The sequence below is a fragment of the Myotis davidii genome, unplaced genomic scaffold, assembly GCF_000327345.1.
Source record: "Myotis davidii unplaced genomic scaffold, ASM32734v1 scaffold126, whole genome shotgun sequence".
Lineage (NCBI taxonomy): Eukaryota > Metazoa > Chordata > Mammalia > Chiroptera > Vespertilionidae > Myotis > Myotis davidii.
The window spans coordinates 478742-488723 of NW_006297660.1; positions in this window are offsets into that span (position 1 = coordinate 478742).

Genomic DNA, 9982 nt, shown 5'->3' on the forward strand with positions numbered 1-9982 from the left:
CAGGATTTAAATATGGACTGTTTTTCCTAGAAAGGATGTAGACTAATATAGGTGTAAAGGTTAGCAAACTGAGGGCTGTGGGCCAGATCTGAGACCAGTTTTATGAATATGTTTCATTAGAGCAAAATTATTCCCATTCATTTAAGTATTGTCTTTGGACATTTTGGCTTAAAATGGCAGAGGTGAAGAGCTGTGACATAGATGACGCGGAGCACCAAAGCCTAAAATATTTACTAATTGGCTCTTGTATACAAAAAGTTTGCCAGTTTATGAGATAGATTTGTAGGGGCTTTGTTTCTCTTCCCTGGTATTATGAGCAGAAGAGCCTATTTTACTCATATCACCTGGGAATAGCAGAAAACAACAATCTCCAAACCAATGATATGGCCCTCAAATGCCCACAACCAAATATAGGCGATAGATTTCAAATCTATATAAGGAAAATTTGTTTTATCACTAGAGCCATTTTCAATACCCAATTAGGTTATATTGTAATTGTGCTGAATAACTTAAATATCAGGTATTTAGAAAAGTTTAGTCTTATGTTTCTACCCGGTAGATTTAATTCACATTTTTATCTAATAGGAACTCATTCAGATTGTAGCTATGATTGCATTTATTTGTTTTCACAGTCATCAGTAACACAATAATTACCTAATGACTTTAAATTGAAATTATCAGGTCTTCATAATTTAATATAATATTTGCATAATATAAGTTTCACAAGCAAAGTTAATTATTTTTAATATGATAAGTATTTTGTTTACTGATATAGTTATGATTTTGAAAATACTTTATTTTTTTAATATATTTTATCGATTTTTTACAGAGAGGAAGGGAGAGAGAGATAGAGAGTTAGAAACATCGATGAGAGAGAAACATCGATCAGCTGCCTCCTGCACAACTCCCACCGGGGATGTGCCTGCAACCCAGGTACATGCCCTTGACCAGAATCGAACCCGGGACCTTTCAGTCTGCAGGCTGACGCTCTATCCACTGAGCCAAACCGGTTTCGGCTGATTTTGAAAATACTTTAGTTTTGAATTCTGTCCTAGGAATACGGATATATTATGTTTGAATTGATAATAGGGTCATATGTTAAATAGTGAACATTTTATCTTGAACATAGGTAGAACACAAGAACATTTCTCAGGATGTTTTAGCTAAAAATCAATCTCAGAATGTTTGATTTTTAGGAAGCAAGCTGTTTAAAACCATAAAATAGACAAGTTACATATTGCAAAATCAAGTTCTAATAATTGCAGTAAAACTTCTCAGTGAGACCAATTTTTTATTTTAGTCCACAAACATTTATGGAATGTCTACTGTGCAGAAATCATTGAGTATACTAGCACACAATAAAATAGTTTAATTGCTATTTGTTTAAGGAAGCAAAAAAAAAAAAGAGGAATAGAGAGTGATTTTTTAAAAAGGATATATTGTGATGCCAATTAAGTGGCATACATCTAACTCATTTCCAATGAGGTATCTGAATTCCTCGCAAATTATATTTAACACAGTTAACTTGATATAAAGCATACATTTTACTTAACATGATAAACAACTCAATATAATACACATTAAAAGACATGGCACTTGCTTTCTTTACATGTTTATTTTTTACCATAAAATTATAACTGAACTCAGCTGTAATACATCATTTGTTGCTCTGTTTTGGTCTAAAACTTCCTGCAGCCTGAAGGGCAGAACAAAGGAGGAGGCGTTTGTTTCTTTCTGAGATGGGATTTCAGGCTGGGGCCTAGCCAGGTCTCTTCAGCAGACAGAAGTCCACAGTTTCTCCATCTGCTCTTTTGGGGCCACCTCTGCTGCCACCCAAATGAACTTGAGTAACATCAGATGGCCTTGGCACTGACTTCAGCGTTTGTTGCTGTCTTGAGCCACCAATGGGGAGTCAGGGCATCACTCTCTGTTAATGCAGCAGCCTTCTCCTGCCAGACACATACCTTAGTTATGAGGACCAGAGAGCCTTCGTATTATTACTTCTAACATCATTACTTCTTAGCAAACTCTCAATTTGCCAAAAGTCCCATCTCAATCCAATGTAGCAAAAGTTCCATTTGGGGCCAAATGGAGAAAGAAATCAAATGTCACACTGAAAATGACCCATCTTAAAAATACTCCAATAAAGTTCGTGGAGAGGTTTTCACAGCTCAACTTGTTTGGGCTTTAAAGGGAGACCTTTCTCTATTTCTCTATGTCTGTTTCATTGTAGGAAGCAGTGGGCATCTGTTGCATCTTTTCCTTCAATATCATGTCACATGTTGCTGCGGGTGACTCACCCAAAATTGCCTTGCAGGGCCATCCTTTTCTGCACAGGAGAGTTCTGATCCTTGGGCGGGACTCTAGGTCTAGCTCTAGCCCCAGGGTGGAACATATGACTCTATTGAATCATCCAGTCTAATTCAATCAACAACAACCAGTAGTGACTGGTTCAGGGGATCAATGCTGTCCTAAGTTGATCCAATCAGAGGGATAGCTGGGGCTGTCATTTATCACAAGAAGAAGCTCTTTGCATGCTGACTGTGAACTGAGGAGGCTATTGATCTGGTAGGCACCATGTAAAGTGAGAGAAAAGATACACCATAGGAGTCAGGCTTAGAAAATCAAAAATTATGCTCTGATGACAGTTTGAGTCCTAGAAATGATGGTGCTTGAAACGAAGACTAAACATAGATTTCTCAGTTTCTGAACCAATACGTGTTTGTTTGTTTGTTTCATTATTTTTCTGCTTAAACCTTTTTGCCCTGGGTTGCATGCCATTTGAAATCGAAAGACTGTAATACTGATATTAACACATACATTTGTCTCTTGTATAGTGGTCCCTGGAAACCCTCAAGCATTCCATTCCGACTAGTGTGGCCAGGAAGGGCTTCTTTGTAGCATAAACTAAGTACTGTAAAGATAAATACTTATAAAATGGCCAATTTCAAATGACTCACATGATGTCACTAAACTCCGATTTGGGGAGAAACGCGCATGATTGATTCCTGTGAACCACAAGCCACCATTAACACACGTAACATCCTCATCCCTCCCTGGCATCCTGTAACCTCTTGGAGGTTATGCAGGGTTTTTAAATTTAGTAGAGGGACTTTGGGTTTCCAATCTGGCATGCAAGGAGCTTAGAAGTCATCACTCCATCCTAACAACAAGTAAAAAGCTAAACTTACTGAAAAACATCCACCACTTTTCTTAGATTAAGAAAAGAAGTGGGCATAGGACAATAAGCAGATGTCCCCCAAATTGAGACTGACAGGCAGATACAGAGAATCACAATTTACCGGAGCAGAAACCCCCACACAAAGTCTCCCCAGGAAGCAGTGCTGGGGTAGGAAACCCCGAATGGTGATTGATGAATTGCTGGAAGCCCAGGGTGCATAAGTCTGACTGCTAAGCCTCCGGGGGGACCCAGTCCTGGGGCCTCCCACACTTCTGTTAGTTTTACCTCCAGGAGCTCTACCACGTGGCAGAGAAAATTCTCCCCATGCTTCTGGCAGTGGAGGGGAAAATAAACCATTTTTAAATACTCCAGAGCATTTTTTTTAAAACAAGGCCTGTGCTCAGTAGAAACTATTTTACCAGAGCCTAACCTGTCGGTGTTTTATTGGGAGACTACACTAGCTGGGGGAAGGGAAATGCCCAATTCCAGGCCCCTCCAGTAATCCGGTGTCTCCCAAATAAAGAGAAAGAAGCACTGAGAGGCCTGGTGGAATTCACAACCCCAGGGTCAGATCAACTAAAGACAGACGTGATCATAGGACTAACATGGCACAGAAGAGTGTGGTCACCATAGCGTAGACCAGTGATGGCGAGTCTCTGACACGCGTGGCAGAGGTGACATGCGAACTCATTTTTTTGGTTGATTTTTCTTTGTTAAATGGCACTTAAATATATAAAATAAATATCAAAAATATAAGTCTTTGTTTTACTATGGTCGCAAATATCAAAAAATTTCTATATGTGACAAAGCACCAGAGTTAAATTAGGGTATTTCAAAATGCTGACACGCCGAGCTCAAAAGGTTCGCCATCACTGGTGTAGAGCATCATATACAGGGGGATACATATATATATATAGGCATTCATATATGTAGGGTGGGGCAAAAGTAGGTTTATGGTTGGATGGGAAATAATACAATATCAATGAATAGTAAGATAAGAATAAACTCTGTGGTTTGAGAACTCATAACTGTTCACTTACTTTGGCCCAGCTTTGTATATATACATAAGCAGTGAATGGGCTTGGACTAGATGACCTATGGACTCCGCTTTCTTCACTCTTAACTACAATCCTACCAATAATGTTTCAGATTCCCCTGTCATCAGAGCCTTGTCTTAGTGCCTGGTAAGGAATCAGTATGTTTTTCATGTTTTAATAAAATCATGCTGTTAATAGCTACATAGGAATTCTTGCTTGGAAACATAAGCAAGTTCTTTTTACTTGGCAAAGACAGAAACTGGAAAACTTAACTGATCCTCCCAACCTAGGTTTTTCATTAGCAGACAATACATAGTATATTTGAGGATATTTAATGCATATCTTAGATCATGAAATTATTACTAACCTGATGCGGTACATTCTCTCTCCTGTCAGAAGGGCTGTCATCAACAAATCAACAAATGACAAGTGCTGGCAAGGATGTGCAGAAAGGGGAACCCTCGTGCACTGCTGGTGGGAATGCAGACTGGTGCACCCACTGTGGAGAACAGTATGGAGTTTCCTCAAAAAACTAAAAATGGAGCTCCCACTTGACCCTGTGATCCCACTTCTAGGAATATATCCCAAGAAACCAGAAACACCAATCAGAAAGGATATATGTACCCCTATGTTCATAGAAGCACAATTCACCATAGCTAAGATCTGGAAACAGCCTAAGTGCCCATCAGTAGATGAGTGGATTAAAAAACTGTGGTACATCTACACAATGGAATACTACACTGCGCTAAAAAGAAGGGATTCTTACCATTTGAAGCAGCATGGATGGATCTGGAGAGCATTATGTTAAGTGAAATAAGCCAGTTAGAGAGAGACAAATATCACATGACCTCACTCATTTAAGGAATATAGTGAACAACACAAACTAATTAACAAAAACAGATCCAGAGACAGAGAGGCATCAATCAGACTGTCCAACCCAGAGGGAAGGTAGGGGAGGGTGGGGGTAAGGGGGAAGATCAACCAAAGGACTTGTATGCATGTATATAAGCCTAACTAATGGACACAGACAACAGCGGAGGTGAGGGCATTAGTTGGGGAGGTCGGGGGGGTTATGGTGGGATAAGGACACATATGTAATACCTTAATCAATAAAGAAATTTTTAAAAAAGAAATTATTACTAACCTAAGTCAACTTTCAGAATGTTGCAACAGGGCTACATAACAATAAAACTTTTTTTTTCTTTACTGTTTTATTTTACAATCAGACACCATATGTGAAGGAATGTTTTCAATTTTGAAAAACCTGTTTGGTTACAATTCAAGGCAAATGCAATTCTCACTAATTGCTTTAAACTATTCCACAATAAGAAGACTTTAAAATGTTGGTCCCAATATGTGTTTAATGTGAAAAGTTAAAATGAAATTTTAATATAAGATATTTTTATGCTTAATCTGGAAATAATTATCCCTTGATATTTGCAAGAACCAAACATAATTAACCCTAGACACAGTTTCAGATTTGAAAAAAAAAGAATAATAAAAAAGGTAGTATTAAAAGCAGTAAATCAAAGCTAATGAAGCAACATTAGCACTTTTATGTTGTAGGTTCTAATTAGAAAGTCTGTTAATGAAATTGGCACATTTACTTAATTGCTGTGAACAATTATTTTCAAATTAAGTTTGGCAATTAAATAGCATGATTAAGCTCAGAGTAGAAGATTTAGGTAGGGGTATGTTAACTATTTTGTATGCTGTATTATGTATGGTGGTTTAAGCTCTGACTATCTGCTGATTAACGAATCTAAATGGCAGTAGTACTTTTTGGTCTTGGCAATTTATGCAAAGAAATGTCTTACTGCTTTAAATGCTGTGCCTTGCAAATTAACTTGAACTACTGGAACCCCAACTTCCAGCCTGATCCATTTAAACATATATTTTTCCCTTCCTGTAAGTGTCAATCTTCCTGAATTTTGCTTCTGCAGTTATAAGCTCCATTTGCTCCCCTTTCATTTAGCACTAGAACTCCATCTTCAGTACCAACACGAACAATACCAATTGTGCAAAAATAGAGGTTTCAAATTGTTGCAACACTAGTAGATTGTTTCATCTTTAGCAACAAGCTTTGAGATGACTACTATTAACATTTCTATTTTCCGGGTAAAATTGAAGTTCAGAAATATTTTTTGAAACCCTCTTAAAGATCCACCATTGATAAATGGCAGGATGGGGATTTGAACATAAGTTCACTTACTGTAAATTCCATGCAACTTCTTTAAAATAGAGCTCCCTCTCATTATGTCTGCTAACACGGTTTCTTCCCATTGAAATGTGAAATACAAGTCTCATTCTGCTGGATTTTTCGGTATCTGATGCTGCTGACCACTCTCTCATTTTGAAACTTCCTCGACTTCAAACCACCATTTTTTCCAGTTCCTCTGAGTGTCCGTATGCGTTACTCTTTCCTACTAGTTGTAGGACTTCCACTCAGCCAGCGTTCCTGTGGGTCTGGGTGATGTCCGTTCCGTCTTTTAGTTTCACTTTTGAAGTGGTTGTTCGAGGCAGCAAACTCCGGCGTTAACCTATGCCGCCATCTTGGTTCTCCTCTGAGATGACTACTATTAACATTTCTATTTTCCGGGTAAAATTGAAGTTCAGAAATATTTTTTGAAACCCTCTTAAAGATCCACCATTGATAAATGGCAGGATGGGGATTTGAACATAAGTTCACTTACTGTAAATTCCATGCAACTTCTTTAAAATAGAGCTCCCTCTCATTATGTCTGCTAACACGGTTTCTTCCCATTGAAATGTGAAATACAAGTCTCATTCTGCTGGATTTTTCGGTATCTGATGCTGCTGACCACTCTCTCATTTTGAAACTTCCTCGACTTCAAACCACCATTTTTTCCAGTTTCTCTTTTCTACCTTTGATGTCTCTGTTTTATTCGTTTTGCTAAATTGTCTTCCTTGTTCTAACGCCTACACGTTCACAATGCTCCCTTCTCAAGCTATACTTTCCTTCATACAAAGTCCAGGGATGCTGCATTAACTTATCCCGTGGAGTTGCCATTTATCAAATAATATCTCTCTGATCCAAATGTACCCTTCATCTCCTCCTCTGAAAATAGAGCTGGGCCTTCAGTTATTTGTACTTTGCTGCCTGGCATGATTTTAAACGTTGCCAGTAGAGGGTACTAGAGGAGCAGTGAAGGGAAAGTAGGTATTTAACTGCCATGGTATTTCTCTGGCCAGGCTCCTGCAGTACCGTTTCTCTGGCATTTATCCCCTTCAGTGAATCATTTTTTCAGCACTTGGTTCTTGCAATGCAGGGTCGCACCAGCTAGTTCAGCAAGACCTCAGGTGGTTTTGCTAAGAGTTCCAAAGTATGGCACTTACTGGTAGACAGCTTATCACAGAGGCCAATTTCCAGCAGGTTCTTCCATTCGGTGAGCCGGGTTCACGACCTTTTGATTGAAGTCTGGATCTCAAGTCTGGGGAGGGGGTTTTAGAGGGGGTGTAACCTGAGAGTGACTCTTCGGTGAATGCTCTGTCTGGGTTTGGGTGTAATGATGCAACGATTGCTCCTCGCACCTCCTATTTCAGTGCTCTTCAGAGTTCTCTCTCTTCTTCTTAACAAATCCCCTATGAATTTCAATTCCCTAGGGTAAATAATAGTTATTTATATTAAACTTTCCCTGTTCAAAATATGGTGTGGTTTCTGTCTTCTAGTAGGACCATGAGTGATGCATCCACTGACACCTAAAACATCTTCACAAGTTCAAAAATTAACTCATAACCCAACCTTAAGAGAGTTGGGGTTTCTCCCCTATTTCCTATATTTTGAGTCATTCAAGAAAGAAGTTTTGAGTAGATTTTATTTTGCTTCCTCTTAATTAAGCCATAGGATCATAAAATACACAGGTCTGTGCATACACACACACACATTTACACACACATATACTCATTGACTCAATCTTAAGATTCTGTCAATTACATGATAACATTTTCAGGATAATTCTCAAGTGTAATACATGTGGCAGAAACTACAGATCTTCATCATTTTTTTTTTTTAATGATTACTGCCTTGTTAATTTCTCCCCATCTGAATCACTTTTGTCAACAGCTTGTCTCAGTTCTGTGGTCACACCATTTTAATAAATCCTCTCTTCCTGGCATTCAAGAACTCCACCTTTTCCCATGACTACAGCTTAACTTCTGAGTGTTCCTGAGAAAATCACACAATTGAGCAGTGTGGTACAAAAATAAATTATTGGTCATGAAACTTGTGGGGCTCCCAACAATTCAATTCTAGTCTCATATTCACCACCATGAATTTTGAAAATGTTCTCCACAATTCTCAAATCTCCAGTGTATGCTTCTCTTCCTTCACCTCTTACCACTTATATAAAATAAAATCTATTTGGAGAGAGTACCAATATGCTACAATCTCCATGGAATTATCAGTGAATGATATGTCCTCATCATATTTTTTTATTTTATTGATATTGTAGGTGACATATCTCAGTGCTATATTCTTATGCAATAAAACCAATATGTTTTATAGCAAAATTTATTTCCTTTTCTTACCACTTCAGTGTCTCCTTCCGAACCCACTCCTTCCCATCAGCATTTATATATTTTCAAGTATATCACATAACAAGAAAAAAATAACAATAAGCATCATCACCCATTGAATACTAGTGATCTTCTTTATCTTTCTTATTCTCATTCAATATTCCCTTTCTCAAAAAGCACCACTAACATCTAACTTGTTGACCAACCCAAAAGTCTGGAATTCCTTTCTCTTTCGTACTTGAACAATTGCAGAGACTCTTTATTCTAAACTTTTCTTTGATCTGTTTAATTCTCTTTATTTCCATACCAACATAAAAGTCATCTTTCATCAAATTTTATCTGGATTTTTGCAAGCTTCTTCTATTCACTCTTAGCTACCATATTTATTTTTGTGTCTTTATTTAAATTGCCTTAATGAAAATACTAATTATTAGATCATGCTAATTTCAGATTAGTAGCCTTATATATTTTCATGATCCTTACAAAAAAGCAAATTGATTAGTATCCTTAAAAATTTCTTCTGAAAGTTTTTAAAATATCTATCTCCCCAACATCTCCCAATCAACTTTCTCCTCTCCTCTCCTCTTCTTCTCTACTTCAATGGACTGCATTCCATTCTCCATATTCCAGTGTTTCTGAATATGTGATTTTCTCCACACCTGGATATTTGCAAACATGTGTCACTAAGATCATGTTTCCAAGGGTGATAATTATATCTACTTTACTCTGTTTCAATAATAAAATAAATTTCCACTTTAAAATACAATGGTATGAAATCTGAGTGAGTACTAAATGAATCCCTATTATATAAGCATTTATTGACTTCAGATAAACTTCCTAATGACTCAGCCAACAATTCATTTGAACTGTTTTATTATTTGTGTCACTTTTTTATCAGTTTATTTTAATGCTTTCTTTTATAATGTATTTAATTTATTTCCATATAGAACTTGAAGATAGAAATAATAAGCAACAATGACACGGAATTATAATGTTATCAATAATTCTGGAAATAGACAATAGTACGACTATCATTATATCTATATGTTTCAATAATATTGATTATTAAAATCATGTACATCATGTCAAGATGTCTCAACTTTTAAAACTAGTGCTGCCCTAGCCAGTTTGGTTCAATGGATAGAGCATTGGCCTACAGACTGAAGGGTCGAGGGCAGCTGTGGGCAAACTACAGCCCGCGGGCCGGATCCGGCCTGTTTGAAATGAA